A 16,253-nucleotide genomic window follows, 5' to 3' on the forward strand; every position below is an offset into this window, starting at 1 on the left:
ATAGCTTCTGGGTCAAAGAAAGGCTCTCCACGAGAGTCTAACACAATGTCACCCTGGGATACAGGGTTAGCGTCCTCAGGGATCGCCATATGCCCACTATCCCCTACCTCACTGTCAGACTCATTGGCGTCAGCCACTTCGGATTCTGCGGAGGATTCTTCATCTGTAGAATCTACAAATTTATCCGGTTTGGTCCGTCTAGCGGACCGTTGCCCCTGCTTGCGCAACTCCCCGGGGCCCAGGGGTCGATTAGAGTCTGGAGGAAAAGTGGGTCGGCAGGCTGGGTCGGGAACTGCCTGGTGCATAGAATTTACTTCCCCTGCCGGGGAGTCAGATACCATGACGGTATGATTGCGTTTCTGAGACGCTTTACCCCTCTTAGTGGGCGGTTCACCACTGCATGAGGGTTTCTGAGAGCCATGTGCAGGATGCTGCGAACCCTTGGGAGGCATGACAGAGGACATCGCTGCTTGTACTTATTTGTTTATCAGATCTTGGATCTGGGCAGCCGTCAGGTAAAGGGGTGCATCCATGGTAGGATCTTCTCCCCTGGGGGAACTAGTGGCCTTGTCATCTGCCATAATGTGAACAAGTAGGGGATATATGTATCTAACCCAGGAATGTAACGGTTAATATCTACAAAAGGGATCTAAGAGATAAACTGGGGACAGTAGAAGGCAAGAGGGAATAAATTCCCAGTAAATACCGTGGATAGATATAGACAGTATACAGCAAAAACCAGTCCAGGCTCCGTCCCTCACGCCGTTCTCACTGAACTGGAGATTGCGGTGTAGGGAGGAGCGGAGTAATAGCGCAGAGCGGCGTAATCTCCTGAGATTACCTCTTCCTGCGCAGACATAGGGCGAGCTAGATTGCCAAGACACGCCTACCTCCTCTCCGCGCTGGAATAGGACCAAGGCGCTGGAAGGAGCGAGCGCGAAAGGAAGAAGAAGAAGGAAACAAAATGGCGCCGAAGATGGTGCTGTAGAAAAAGTGAGTTGGAAACTTTGTGACAGGCGCTGCACGAAGACGGCGTGTGCCGCTGACAGGGGGGACCCGAAGCGGGGTATAAAGGGACAGCGCAGCAGTAGCGAAGAGAAATGAAAACCAAAGTAGGATAGAATATATGTAGTTATATAATCGAAATATAAATATAGAATAGTGAATATAAGCACAGGGCAACAGGGAGGACTGGATTAGATAAATACAGACCTAGACCTGAGATGCCCAGACAAACAAAACAAAACAGTGATAAAACACTTATCTGAAGTTCTGCTATGAGCAGAAAGAAAGAGGAGGAGATTATGGCAGCAGTCCCTTATATACCAAGCATCCCGTCTGGGGATTGGCCAATACATCCTGTGGACTGCTGGGAGTTGTAGTTTTGAGTTCTAAAGTTTTTTCTAGTAGAATTCTTTAAACTAAAGTTTGAATTTCTGCTATGGGCATTAATAAAGGAAGATTAATGCATAAGATATGAGCCTCCTGTCTGATATATAACTACTGCTTCGGTGCTCATTGCCCCTCTGGACTGGACACCTACTGCTATGGGTCATAGCAGTGGAGTACTGAAGCTGGGCAGTTCGGGTCCTACAACTATATGCGGGCACAGAGAGGGCCTATAACAATGTGGAGGCGCAGAGGGGACCTACTACTGTATGGGGGGCTGTCTACTACTATCAAAGGGCAGGATGGGGACCTACAACTATATGGGGGCACAGAGGAGGCCTAACTACTATTTTGGGGCTCAAAGCAGGCACTATTACTGTATGGAACAATACACATGAGGAGTTTGTAAAGAGGTGGACGTTGCGCTGTGCTACAATATTTGTCTGCCAGGTTCTGTGGAGACAAGTCTTGGCCTGGAGAAATCTTAATGGTGGTTTATAGAGAAGACATTACCAGTGAGTCAGAGGCCTGAGGACATAGGGAGAGGGGCATGGGGACTGGGGAGATTGGGAGAGGAGCAGGTGGGCCTGGGAACTTAGGGAGAGGAGAAGTGGGTCTTGGGAGATTAGTAGAGGAGCGGGGGGGCCCAGGGAGATTGGAAGAGAACCAGGGGCACAGGGACATAGGGAGAGAAGTAGGAGGCCTGGGGAAATGTAAAGGAGCAGGGGGCCTGGGGACATGGAAAGGAGCAGGGGGCCTGGGGAGAGGATATGGTGTAAAAATAAAAATAAAAAATAAACCGTGAATTTGAAATAACAGCAACTATATTAATTACACACATATCACTAATACGGGTGATACAATAATGGACGGCCAAAGGGTACTGTCACGATGCCGGCTGGCAGGAGGTGGATCCTCTGTGCCAGAGAGGGATTGGCGTGGACCGTGCTAGTGGACCGGTTCTAAGTCACTACTGGTTTTCACCAGAGCCCGCCGCAAAGCGGGATGGACTTGCTGCGGCGGTAGTGACCAGGTCGTATCCACTAGCAACGGCACAACCTCTCTGGCTGCTGAAGATAGGCGCGGTACAAGGGAGTAGACAGAAGCAAGGTCGGATGTAGCAGAAGGTCGGGGGCAGGCGGCAAGGTTCGTAGTCAGGGTGGATAGCAGAAGTACTGGTACACAGGCTTTGGACACACAAAACGCTTTCACTGGCACAAGGCAACAAGATCCGGCAAGGGAGTGCATGGGAGGAGGTCAGATAAAGGCAGGGAGCAGATGGAAGCCAATTAAGCTAATTGGGCCAGGCACCAATCATTGGTGCACTGGCCCTTTAAGTCTCAGGGAGCTGGCGCGCGCGCGCCCTAGAGAGCGGAGCCGCGCGCGCCAGCACATGACAGCAGGGGACGGGAACGGGTAAGTGACCTGGGATGCGATTCGCGAGCGGGCGCGTCCCGCTGTGCGAATCGCATCCCCGACGGCCATGACAGTGCAGTGCTCCCGGTCAGCGGGACCGACCGGGGCGCTGCGGAGAGAGAGACGCCGTACGCGCTCCGGGGAGGAGCGGGGACCCGGAGCGCTAGGCGTAACAGTACCCCCCCCCTTAGGTCTCCCCTTCTCTTTGTCCGGTAACTGCCTCCCCTGGGATGAGGACACCGGGAAAGGATGGAGGGATTCCTCAACGGCAGGCAGTACAGCAGGAGTGGGAATGGGGAGGGAGGGCAGAGGGCGAGGCCTGGCACGGGGCAGTGTGACACCAGGACGAGGGCCATGAGGAGGCACCGAGGCTTGCCTGACTGGACTGGGAGGGGGGGAGAGGCACTTCTTAAGGCGGGCAGAGTCCATAACGACCTTAGGGAGACCGGATACAGGAGGAACCACAGGGTCACGGCAGGGAGTACTGGTAACCGGTTTAAGGCAGTCCTTGAAGCAAGAAGTACCCCAGCTCTTGATCTCCCCTGTGGACCAATCCAGGGTTGGGGAATGGTGTAGAAGCCAGGGTAGTCCAAGGAGAACTTCAGAAGTGCAATTGGGGAGGACCAAAAACTCAATTTTCTCATGATGAGGTCCGATGCACATTAGGAGGGGCTTCGTGCGGAAACGCACGGTGCAATCCAACCTGGCTCCGTTGACCGCGGAAATGTGGAGTGGCTTGACAAGACGGGTCACCGGGATGCGGAATTTATTCACCAAGGACTCCCGAATAAAATTCCCAGAGGCACCAGAGTCCAGGCAGGCCACGGCTGAGAGGGAAGAGCTGGCTGAAGAAGAAATCCGTACAGGCACCGTGAGACGTGGAGAAGCCGACTTAGCATCAAGAGACGCCACACCCACGAGAGCTGGGTGCGAGCGTGCGTTTCCCAGACGTGGAGGACGGATGGGGCAATCCACCAAAAAATGTTCGGTACTGGCACAGTACAGACAAAGATTCTCTTCCTTACGGCGATTCCTCTCTTCCAGGGTCAGGCGAGACCGATCCACTTGCATGGCCTCCTCGGCGGGAGGCCTAGGCGCAGATTGCAATGGAGACTGTGGGAGAGGTGTCCAGAGATCTAAGTCTTTTTCCTGGCGGAGCTCTTGATGCCTCTCAGAAAAACGCATGTCAATGCGAGTGGCTAGATGAATGAGTTCATGCAGGTTGGTAGGAGTATCTCGTGCGGCCAGAACATCTTTAATGTTGCTGGATAGGCCTTTTTTAAAGGTCGCGCAGAGGGCCTCATTATTCCAGGAAAGTTCAGAAGCAAGAGTACGGAATTGTATGGCGTACTTGCCAACGGAAGAATTACCCTGGACCAGGTTCAACAGGGCAGTCTCAGCAGAAGAGGCTTGGGCAGGTTCCTCAAAGACACTTCGAATTTCCGAGAAGAAGGAGTGTACAGAGGCAGTGACGGGGTCATTGCGGTCCCAGAGCGGTGTGGCCCATGACAGGGCTTTTCCAGACAGAAGGCTGACTACGAAAGCCACCTTAGACCTTTCAGTAGGAAACTGATCCGACATCATCTCCAAATGCAGGGAACATTGCGAAAGAAAGCCACGGCAAAACTTAGAGTCCCCATTAAATTTGTCCGGCAAGGACAGGCGGAGGCTAGGAGTGGCCACTCGCTGCGGAAGAGGTGCAGGAGCTGGCGGAGGAGATGGTTGCTGCTGCTGTAGCTGAGACTGAATCTGCTGTAGCTGCGACTGGAGTTGCTGAGTCATGGTGGTCAAGTACGACAGCTGGTGATCTTGTTGGGCAATCTGTCGGGCTTGCTGGGCGACCAGTGTGGGGAGGTCGGCGACAACAGGCAGAGGAACTTCAGCGGGATCCATGGCCGGATCTACTGTCACGATGCCGGCTGGCAGGAGGTGGATCCTCTGTGCCAGAGAGGGATTGGCGTGGACCGTGCTAGTGGACCGGTTCTAAGTCACTACTGGTTTTCACCAGAGCCCGCCGCAAAGCGGGATGGACTTGCTGCGGCGGTAGTGACCAGGTCGTATCCACTAGCAACGGCACAACCTCTCTGGCTGCTGAAGATAGGCGCGGTACAAGGGAGTAGACAGAAGCAAGGTCGGACGTAGCAGAAGGTCGGGGGCAGGCGGCAAGGTTCGTAGTCAGGGTGGATAGCAGAAGTACTGGTACACAGGCTTTGGACACACAAAACGCTTTCACTGGCACAAGGCAACAAGATCCGGCAAGGGAGTGCATGGGAGGAGGTCAGATAAAGGCAGGGAGCAGATGGAAGCCAATTAAGCTAATTGGGCCAGGCACCAATCATTGGTGCACTGGCCCTTTAAGTCTCAGGGAGCTGGCGCGCGCGCGCCCTAGAGAGCGGAGCCGCGCGCGCCAGCACATGACAGCAGGGGACGGGAATGGGTAAGTGACCTGGGATGCGATTCGCGAGCGGGCGCGTCCCGCTGTGCGAATCGCATCCCCGACGGCCATGACAGTGCAGCGCTCCCGGTCAGCGGGACCGACCGGGGCGCTGCGGAGAGAGAGACGCCGTACGCGCTCCGGGGAGGAGCGGGGACCCGGAGCGCTAGGCGTAACAGGTACTTGGCCAAAAAAAAAGGTTGGAAACCATTGCTCTAATGCGTTATACATTTTAGGTGTTTTTATTTTTGCATGTACTGTTGTTGCTTTATTTGGTCCTGTATTTATGTAGGTGTGATGTAATGTGTGACACAGAAGAAATCGACCAAAAATGAATCCCAGCAGGAGGATGCCTTTAAAAAAAAAAAAAGCTTTTACTGATATGAACAAGTCCTACAGTATGTGCCAAAGTCTGTCTCGCATACCAGCTGTACCTTCATATTAATAGGGTACTAAATAAATTATTGCAATATATAAATTATTAAACATTTACAATCGTCATAAGAAACGTTTACAACAGACTTACCTGCTGGAGGTTCCTCTCATTGGGATGGTTATGGTGGTGCTAGATTTCTCCTAGTTGTTTAGGAGTTAACGCCTGTTAAATAATTCAAGAGTGAGACATCTGCAGATTTGGTAATGATAGGACATTGTGTGCGGGGTATCAGTGTTGCAAAATACATTTCAGGGAGACAGGAAAGGGATACAAGGAGAGAAGAATATCAAAAATGTATGTCTGAAGGGGGGGGATATGGGGGACTTCTCTGTGGTTACACAATTAAAATGGGAGTCAAACTACAGACATTCATTGTATATATACAGGGGTCCAAGATTTCCAATGGCTTTGACCCACCTTTGGCAATCCAAAGCAGGTTCTAGCAGTGACCATATATACTGTGTAGAGGGAAGGATAAAGTGGAGATTGGTCGACCACACTTGTACACAACTAAGTTAAAGCATGTGGGACATACAAAAACAACAAGAATCTAAAAAAATGACACACATGGCCATATGGATATTTTTCTAAATGCTGATCTTATAATAAAGCTGTGTGAGCTAATGTAAAATACAACCAGTAGCTCTTAAAGAGTTATTCCCATCCTTATTATTTATAGAATATCCATGGAAGTGTGGCAGCCAAAAATCATGGAATAGGCTCACTGGATTCCCATTCTTCTGATAGGCCTGCGTTCACATATATCCAGTGGTGTCTCATCTGGTGCCACATAGGATGAAATTGGGCACGGCGCTGGACCAATGGACCATCTGACACAGTTGCCTTCCTTTGTATGCATTTTTTGGTGGGGGTAACCATGCTGGATGACAACTGTGCATGGCCACCAAACAATTGTAAATCTGGTGATAGCAGACTTGCACCTGTCAGGCTTTTATAGCATATCTTATGGATATGCAACAAATGGTTAAAGGGGTTGTCCAGTGGAATCTTTTATTTTACAATTGCCACCAGCCTGCCTAATAAAATAACAAAAACTTGAATTCACCTTCCTCTTCTCCCTCATAGGCTCCAATATCAGGGCACCATGTCTCCATCCAGTCTCCACTGTCTGCTTCCCCGTTGTCAGCTGGTGCTGTAGACATTACATCACAATGCTGCTCAGCCAATCACGGGACACAGTCTTAGCCAGTGTCCTGTCTCAGACAGTTATTGGTGTGCAGCATTGTCAGTTCCCCAGCTGTCAACGTTACGCTCTGCAGTTCGGGGAAAGAAGTTTCACGGGCCATAGACCGGGCACTCTGATACCAGAGCTACGAGGGAGCGGAGAAAGGGGAGTTAATGTTTATTATTTTATTAGGCAGGCTGTGGACAATAGGAAAATAAAAAGTTTCACCAGACAACCCATTAAAAGACATTGTTCAGGGAAAAGAAAAATTTGATGTATGGCTGGGGGTGGTGTGAAAATATTAAACATAGTATACTCATTTACCTCGGCCTATACAGCTGCCGCACTAACACTCCTGGTTCTCTGCTGGCCTCCCCTTCTTCGTGGTTCCTATGATGTTCCAACCCTAAAGGACCAATCTGTGACTGAAGTGGGAAAAAAGAGTGATCAGTGGAGGACCAGAAGAGTTGGCGCGGTAGCTGCTGGGTACTGAAGCAGATAAGTACAGTATTTTTATTGTTTTTGATATGACGCAGATTTTTCTCTACCCAGGCCAAACCCATTAAACAGAAGTGTGACTAAGTAGGAAGCCTTTAGGCTGTATTTGTGCGAGGGGGCGTGAATTCCCACGCCCCCCGCACCTGCAGGCAGGGCCATGCAGGGAGCACCTCTATAAATGCCCCTGCAAAATAAGGGTGGGGCGTACGTGGTTTCCAGGCAGGCGCGTGTGGTGTTTCCAGAGAGGAGTGGTGGTTGCGGTATACCCGGGTTATCCCGGGACATTGTGTGCTATTGTTCCGGCGACAGCCGGCCCCTGTCACCTATGTTCCCCCGCGAAGCGCTCCTGGACTCTCGCTTCCAGTAGCGGCCGGGCTGAGCTCCAACCCGGTTCTGTGCTCACATTGCTTGTCCCCCGCCGGCATCCCATGGCATCCTGTTGCCAGGGTGCCGCCGCCAAGTCACGTGATGTGCACGGGGGCAGAGCTCAGCCGCAGCCTGCCGGCAGAAACGTAGCCGCCCTGACAGGCTGACAGGCTATATCACTCATGTTAAGCCCAGGTTGGGGGTGTCTCAGGTGGCCTTTCCACAAGGGTCCAGCTGGGGATCAGTCCAGCCTGCCATCCGACCCCCCCCTGCACGGCCATCGCACGTTTCCTTCACTGTCCTGTCACACTGCAACAGCTCCCCAGCTGTGGTCGGACCACCCTGGAGCTACATGCTCTGCCTACAGTTTTCTTGCACACTGTACAATTAAGCTCATACTGGTTGTTGCAGTTGCCTTACGTTGATTTTAGTACATTCATGTGATACACTTCATCTATGTTTTAGACAGCCCATGCAGTCACTACAACTTCTATACCGTGCAGTCACCCATAGCGTTCATACTATGCAGTCACTCATAGCTTTCACACCGTGCAGTCACTCATAGCTTCCATACTGTGTAGTCACTCATAGCTTCCATACTGTGCAGTCACTCATAGCGTTCATACTGCGCAGTCACTCACAGCGTTTTATACTTTGCAGTCGCTAGTAGCGTTCGTGCCATACAGTCACTCATAACCCTCTTACTGTGCAGCCACTCTTAGCTTCATACTGTACAGTCACTCATAGCATTTATACTGTCTCAGTCACCCACAGCATGCATACCGTGCAGTCACTCGTAGCATTCACACCGTCCACTCGTAGCGTTCATACTGCGCAGTCACTCACAGCGTTTCATACTTACAGTCACTAGTAGCGTTCGAGCCGTACAGTCACTCATAACGTTTCATACGGTGCAGCCACTCTTAGCTTCATACCGTGCAGTTACTCTAAGCATTTATACCGTCACAGTCACCCACAGCATTCATGTTACGCCGAGCGCTCCGGGTCCCCGCTCCTCCCCGGAGCGCTCGCAACATCCTCGCTACTGCAGCGCCCCGGTCAGATCTACTGACCGGGTGCGCTGCGATACCGCCCCCAGCCGGGATGCGATTCGCGATGCGGGTGGCGCCCGCTCGCGATGCGCACCCCGGCTCCCGTACCTGACTCGCTCTCCGTCGGTCCTGTCCCGGCGCGCGCGGCCCCGCTCCCTAGGGCGCGCGCGCGCCGGGTCTCTGCGATTTAAAGGGCCACTGCGCCACTGATTGGCGCAGTTGGTCTAATTAGTGTGTTCACCTGTGCACTCACTATGTATACCTCACTTCCCCTGCACTCCCTCGCCGGATCTTGTTGCCATTGTGCCAGTGAAAGCGTTTCCTTGTGTGTTCCTAGCCTGTGTTCCAGACCTCCTGCCGTTGCCCCTGACTACGATCCTTGCTGCCTGCCCCGACCTTCTGCTACGTCCGACCTTGCTCTTTTCTACTCCCTTGTACCGCGCCTATCTTCAGCAGTCAGAGAGGTTGAGCCGTTGCTAGTGGATACGACCTGGTTACTACCGCCGCTGCAAGACCATCCCGCTTTGCGGCGGGCTCTGGTGAATACCAGTAGTAACTTAGAACCGGTCCACTAGCACGGTCCACGCCAATCCCTCTCTGGCATAGAGGATCCACCTCCTGCCAGCCGAATCGTGACAGTAGATCCGGCCATGGATCCCGCTGAAGTTCCACTGCCAGTTGTCGCCGACCTCACCACGGTGGTCGCCCAGCAGTCGCAACAGATAGCGCAACAAGGCCACCAGCTGTCTCAACTGACCGTGATGCTACAGCAGCTCCTACCACAGCTTCAGCAATCATCTCCTCCGCCAGTTCCTGCACCTCCTCCGCAGCGAGTGGCCGCTTCCGGCCTACGACTATCCTTGCCGGATAAATTTGATGGGGACTCTAAGTTTTGCCGTGGCTTTCTTTCGCAATGTTCCCTGCACTTGGAGATGATGTCGGACCAGTTTCCTACTGAAAGGTCTAAGGTGGCTTTCGTAGTCAGCCTTCTGTCTGGGAAAGCTCTGTCATGGGCCACACCGCTCTGGGACCGCAATGACCCCGTCACTGCCTCTGTACACTCCTTCTTCTCGGAAATTCGAAGTGTCTTTGAGGAACCTGCCCGAGCCTCTTCTGCTGAGACTGCCCTGCTGAACCTGGTCCAGGGTAATTCTTCCGTTGGCGAGTACGCCATCCAATTCCGTACTCTTGCTTCCGAATTATCCTGGAATAATGAGGCCCTCTGCGCGACCTTTAAAAAAGGCCTATCCAGCAACATTAAAGATGTTCTGGCCGCACGAGAAATTCCTGCTAACCTGCATGAACTCATTCATCTAGCCACTCGCATTGACATGCGTTTTTCCGAAAGGCGTCAGGAGCTCCGCCAGGATATGGACTTTGTTCGCACGAGGCGTTTTTTCTCCCCAGCTCCTCTCTCCTCTGGTCCTCTGCAATCCGTTCCTGTGCCTCCCGCCGTGGAGGCTATGCAAGTTGACCGGTCTCGCTTGACACCTCAAGAGAGGACACGACGCCGCATGGAGAATCTTTGCCTGTACTGTGCCGGTACCGAACACTTCCTGAAGGATTGTCCTATCCGTCCTCCCCGCCTGGAAAGACGTACGCTGACTCCGCACAAGGGTGAGACAGTTCTTGATGTCAACTCTGCTTCTCCACGTCTTACTGTGCCTGTGCGGATATCTGCCTCTACCTTCTCCTTCTCTACTATGGCCTTCTGGATTCCGGATCTGCAGGAAATTTTATTTTGGCCTCTCTCATCAACAGGTTCAACATCCCGGTGACCAGTCTCGCCAGACCCCTCTACATCAATTGTGTTAACAATGAAAGATTGGACTGTACCGTGCGTTACCGCACGGAGCCCCTCCTAATGTGCATCGGACCTCATCACGAAAAAATTTAGTTTTTGGTCCTCTCCAATTGCACTTCCGAAATTCTCCTTGGACTACCGTGGCTTCAACGCCATTCCCCAACCCTTGATTGGTCCACAGGAGAGATCAAGAGCTGGGGTACTTCTTGTTTCAAGGACTGTCTTAAACCGGTTCCCAGTACTCCCTGCCGTGACCCTGTGGGTCCCCCTGTAACCGGTCTCCCTAAGGCTTATATGGACTATGCTGACGTATTTTGCAAAAAACAAGCTGAGACTTTACCTCCTCACAGGCCTTATGACTGTCCTATTGACCTCCTCCCGGGCACTACTCCACCCCGGGGCAGAATTTATCCTCTGTCCGCCCCAGAGACTCTTGCTATGTCTGAATACATCCAGGAAAATTTAAAAAAGGGGTTTATCCGCAAATCCTCCTCTCCTGCCGGAGCTGGATTTTTCTTTGTGTCCAAAAAAGATGGCTCCCTACGTCCTTGCATTGATTACCGCGGACTTAATAAAATCACGGTAAAGAACCGCTACCCCCTACCTCTTATCTCAGAACTCTTTGATCGCCTTCAAGGTGCCCACATCTTTACCAAACTGGACTTAAGAGGTGCTTATAATCTCCTCCGCATCAGGGAGGGGGACGAATGGAAAACTGCATTTAACACCAGAGATGGACACTTTGAGTATCTAGTCATGCCCTTTGGCCTGTGCAACGCCCCTGCCGTCTTCCAAGACTTTGTTAATGAAATTTTTCGTGATCTCTTATATTCCTGTGTTGTTGTGTATCTGGACGATATTCTGATTTTTTCTGCCAACTTAGAAGAACATCGCCAGCATGTCCGCATGGTTCTTCAGAGACTTCGAGACAATCAACTTTATGCCAAAATGGAGAAATGTCTGTTTGAATGTCAATCTCTTCCTTTCCTAGGATACTTGGTCTCTGGCCAGGGACTACAAATGGACCCAGATAAACTCTCTGCCGTCTTAGATTGGCCACACCCCTCCGGACTCCGTGCTATCCAACGTTTTTTGGGGTTCGCCAATTATTACAGACAATTTATTCCACATTTTTCCACTATTGTGGCTCCTATCGTGGCTTTAACCAAGAAGAATGCCAATCCTAAGTCCTGGTCTCCCCAAGCGGAAGACGCATTTAAACGGCTCAAGTCTGCCTTTTCTTCTGCTCCCGTGCTCTCCAGACCTGACCCATCTAAACCCTTCCTATTGGAGGTTGATGCCTCCTCAGTGGGAGCTGGAGCGGTCCTTCTACAAAAAAATTCTTCCGGGCATGCTGTTACTTGTGGTTTTTTTTCTAGGACCTTCTCTCCGGTGGAGAGGAACTACTCCATCGGGGATCGAGAACTACTGGCCATTAAATTGGCACTTGAGGAATGGAGGCATCTGCTGGAGGGATCAAAATTTCCAGTTATCATTTACACCGATCACAAGAATCTCTCCTATCTCCAGTCTGCCCAACGGCTGAATCCTCGCCAGGCCAGGTGGTCGTTGTTCTTTGCCCGTTTTAACTTTGAAATTCATTTTCGCCCTGCCGACAAGAACATTAGGGCCGATGCTCTCTCTCGTTCCTCGGATGCCTCGGAAGTAGAGGTCTCTCCGCAACGCATCATTCCTCCTGACTGTCTGATCTCCACTTCTCCAGTCTCCATCAGGCAAACTCCTCCAGGGAAGACCTTCGTTTCTCCACGCCAACGTCTCGGGATTCTCAAATGGGGTCACTCCTCCCACCTCGCAGGCCATGCGGGCATCAAAAAGTCCTTGCAACTCATCTCTCGTTTCTATTGGTGGCCGACTCTGGAGACGGATGTTGTTGATTTTGTGCGGGCCTGTATTGTCTGTGCCCGGGATAAGACTCCTCGCCAGAAGCCTGCTGGTCTCCTTCATCCTCTGCCTGTCCCCGAACAGCCTTGGTCTCTGATTGGTATGGACTTTATTACAGACTTACCCCCATCCCGTGGCAACACTGTTGTTTGGGTGGTCGTTGATCGATTTTCCAAGATGGCACATTTTATTCCTCTTCCTGGTCTTCCTTCAGCGCCTCAGTTGGCAAAACAATTTTTTGTACACATTTTTCGTCTTCACGGTTTGCCCACGCAGATCGTCTCGGATAGAGGCGTCCAATTCGTGTCAAAATTCTGGAGGGCTCTCTGTAAACAACTCAAGATTAAATTAAACTTCTCTTCTGCTTATCATCCTCAATCCAATGGACAAGTAGAAAGAATTAACCAGGTCCTGGGTGACTATTTACGGCATTTTGTTTCCTCCCGCCAGGATGACTGGGCAGATCTTCTACCATGGGCCGAATTCTCGTACAACTTCAGAGTCTCTGAATCTTCTGCTAAATCCCCATTTTTCGTGGTGTACGGCCGTCACCCTCTTCCCCCCCTCCCTACTCCCTTGCCCTCTGGTTTGCCCGCTGTGGATGAAGTGACTCGTGATCTTTCCACCATATGGAAAGAGACCCAAAATTCTCTTTTACAGACTTCATCTCGCATGAAAAAGTTTGCCGATAAGAAAAGAAGAGCTTCCCCCATTTTTGCTCCCGGAGACAAGGTATGGCTCTCCGCTAAATATGTCCGCTTCCGTGTCCCCAGTTACAAACTGGGACCACGCTATCTTGGTCCTTTCAAAATCTTGTGCCAAATTAATCCTGTCTCTTACAAACTTCTTCTTCCTCCTTCTCTTCGTATTCCCAATGCCTTTCATGTCTCTCTCCTTAAACCACTCATCATCAACCGTTTCTCTCCCAAACTTGTTTCTCCCACTCCTGTTTCCGGTTCTTCTGACATCTTCTCCGTGAAGGAGATACTGGCCTCCAAGACGGTCAGAGGGAAAAAAAAATTTTGGGTTGATTGGGAGGGCTGTGGTCCTGAAGAGAGATCCTGGGAACCTGAGGACAACATCCTAGACAAAAGTCTGGTCCTCAGGTTCTCAGGCTCCAAGAAGAGGGGGAGACCCAAGGGGGGGGGTACTGTTACGCCGAGCGCTCCGGGTCCCCGCTCCTCCCCGGAGCGCTCGCAACATCCTCGCTACTGCAGCGCCCCGGTCAGATCTACTGACCGGGTGCGCTGCGATACCGCCCCCAGCTGGGATGCGATTCGCGATGCGGGTGGCGCCCGCTCGCGATGCGCACCCCGGCTCCCGTACCTGACTCGCTCTCCGTCGGTCCTGTCCCGGCGCGCGCGGCCCCGCTCCCTAGGGCGCGCGCGCGCCGGGTCTCTGCGATTTAACCCCTTAAGGACGCAGGACGTAAATGTACGTCCTGGTGAGGTGGTACTTAACGCACCAGGACGTACATTTACGTCCTAAGCATAACCGCGGGCATCGGAGCGATGCCTGTGTCATGCGCGGCTGATCCCGGCTGCTGATCGCAGCCAGGGACCCGCCGGCAATGGCCGACGCCCGCGATCTCGCGGGCGTCTGCCATTAACCCCTCAGGTGCCGGGATCAATACAGATCCCGGCATCTGCGGCAGTTCGCGATTAAAATGAACGATCGGATCGCCCGCAGCGCTGCTGCGGGGATCCGATCATTCATAACGCCGCACGGAGGTCCCCTCTCCTTCCTCCGTGCGGCTCCCGGCGTCTCCTGCTCTGGTCTGTGATCGAGCAGACCAGAGCAGGAGATGACCGATAATACTGATCTGTTCTATGTCCTATACATAGAACAGATCAGTATTAGCAATCATGGTATTGCTATGAATAGTCCCCTATGGGGACTATTCAAGTGTAAAAAAAAATGTAAAAAAATGTAAAAGTTAAAGTAAAAAAAAAGTGAAAAATCCCCTCCCCCAATAAAAAAGTAAAACGTCCGTTTTTTCCTATTTTACCCCCAAAAAGCGTAAAAAACATTTTTTATAGACATATTTGGTATCGCCGCGTGCGTAAATGTCCGAACTATTAAAATAAAATGTTAATGATCCCGTACGGTGAACGGTGTGAACGAAAAAAAATTTAAAAAGTCAAAAATTCCTACTTTTTTAATACATTTTATTTAAAAAAAATTATAAAAAATATATTAAAAGTTTTTTATATGCAAATGTGGTATCAAAAAAAAGTACAGATCATGGCGCAAAAAATGAGCCCCCATACCGCCGCTTATACGGAAAAATAAAAAAGTTATAGGTCATCAAATAAAGGGATTATAAACGTACTAATTTGGTTAAAAAGTTTGTGATTTTTTTTAAGCGCAACAATAATATAAAAGTATGTAATAATGGGTATCATTTTAATCGTATTGACCCTCAGAATAAAGAACACATGTCATTTTTACCAGAAATTGTACGGCGTGAAAACAAAACCTTCCAAAATTAGCAAAATTGCGTTTTTCGTTTTAATTTCCCCACAAAAATAGTGTTTTTTGGTTGCGCCATACATTTTATGATATAATGAGTGATGTCATTACAAAGGACAACTGGTCGCGCAAAAAACAAGCCCTCATCCTAGTCTGTGGATGAAAATATAAAAGAGTTATAATTTTTAGAAGGCGAGGAGGAAAAAATGAAAACGTAAAAATTAAATTGTCTGAGTCCTTAAGGCCAAAATGGGCTGAGTCCTTAAGGGGTTAAAGGGCCACTGCGCCACTGATTGGCGCAGTTGGTCTAATTAGTGTGTTCACCTGTGCACTCCCTATGTATACCTCACTTCCCCTGCACTCCCTCGCCGGATCTTGTTGCCATTGTGCCAGTGAAAGCGTTTCCTTGTGTGTTCCTAGCCTGTGTTCCAGACCTCCTGCCGTTGCCCCTGACTACGATCCTTGCTGCCTGCCCCGACCTTCTGCTACGTCCGACCTTGCTCTTTTCTACTCCCTTGTACCGCGCCTATCTTCAGCAGTCAGAGAGGTTGAGCCGTTGCTAGTGGATACGACCTGGTTACTACCGCCGCTGCAAGACCATCCCGCTTTGCGGCGGGCTCTGGTGAATACCAGTAGTAACTTAGAACCGGTCCACTAGCACGGTCCACGCCAATCCCTCTCTGGCATAGAGGATCCACCTCCTGCCAGCCGAATCGTGACAATTCATACCGTGCAGTCACTCGTAGCATTTATACCGTGCAGTCACTCATAGCATTCATACCATGCAGCTGCTCATAGCATCATACCGGGCAGTCGCTCATATCATCATACCGTCCAGTTACTCATAGCGTCATACTGCGCAGTCACTCATATCATTTATATCGTGCAGTCGTTCGGCACTCATACCGTGCAGTCACCCATACCACTATACTGTGAAGTCACCCATACCATTTATACTGTGCAGTCTCCTAGCGTTCACACCATGCAGTTACTCTCAGCACTCATACCATGCATACACAATACATACGCTCATGGCTTCACACCGCACGCAACACATATACGGTGCATACACTCATAACATTTACTGCTCTTACGTTATGTCAGTACTATACCGCTCACCGCTTTATACTGCACATACGCTCAAGCATTTACACCACGTATAAACATTCATAATATTATCCTGCATAACAGGCGCTCTTAGTGGCAAATGCAGGGCACACAGTTACAGTGTTGTATAGAGCACACAAGTCATAGGGTTTTATGCAGTGGGTACAGCACGTCGTTTACAGTACACACAT

General features: G+C 50.8%; 1 protein-coding gene across 1 annotated transcript in view; it reads right to left on the reverse strand.

Moving 5' to 3' along the window:
* Window positions 1-16,253, reverse strand: part of PCCB (propionyl-CoA carboxylase subunit beta) — a 117,910-nt gene that overhangs the window by 84,956 nt on the left and 16,701 nt on the right. Inside the window, exons 3-4 of the mRNA XM_056564377.1 lie at window positions 7,186-7,286; window positions 5,766-5,837 (exon numbers count right to left, since the gene is read on the reverse strand). The gene's annotated coding sequence lies outside the window, so the exon portion shown is untranslated. The remainder of the gene's footprint in view (window positions 1-5,765; window positions 5,838-7,185; window positions 7,287-16,253) is intronic.

The sequence above is a fragment of the Hyla sarda genome, chromosome 3 (assembly GCF_029499605.1).
Source record: "Hyla sarda isolate aHylSar1 chromosome 3, aHylSar1.hap1, whole genome shotgun sequence".
NCBI classification, from domain to species: domain Eukaryota; kingdom Metazoa; phylum Chordata; class Amphibia; order Anura; family Hylidae; genus Hyla; species Hyla sarda.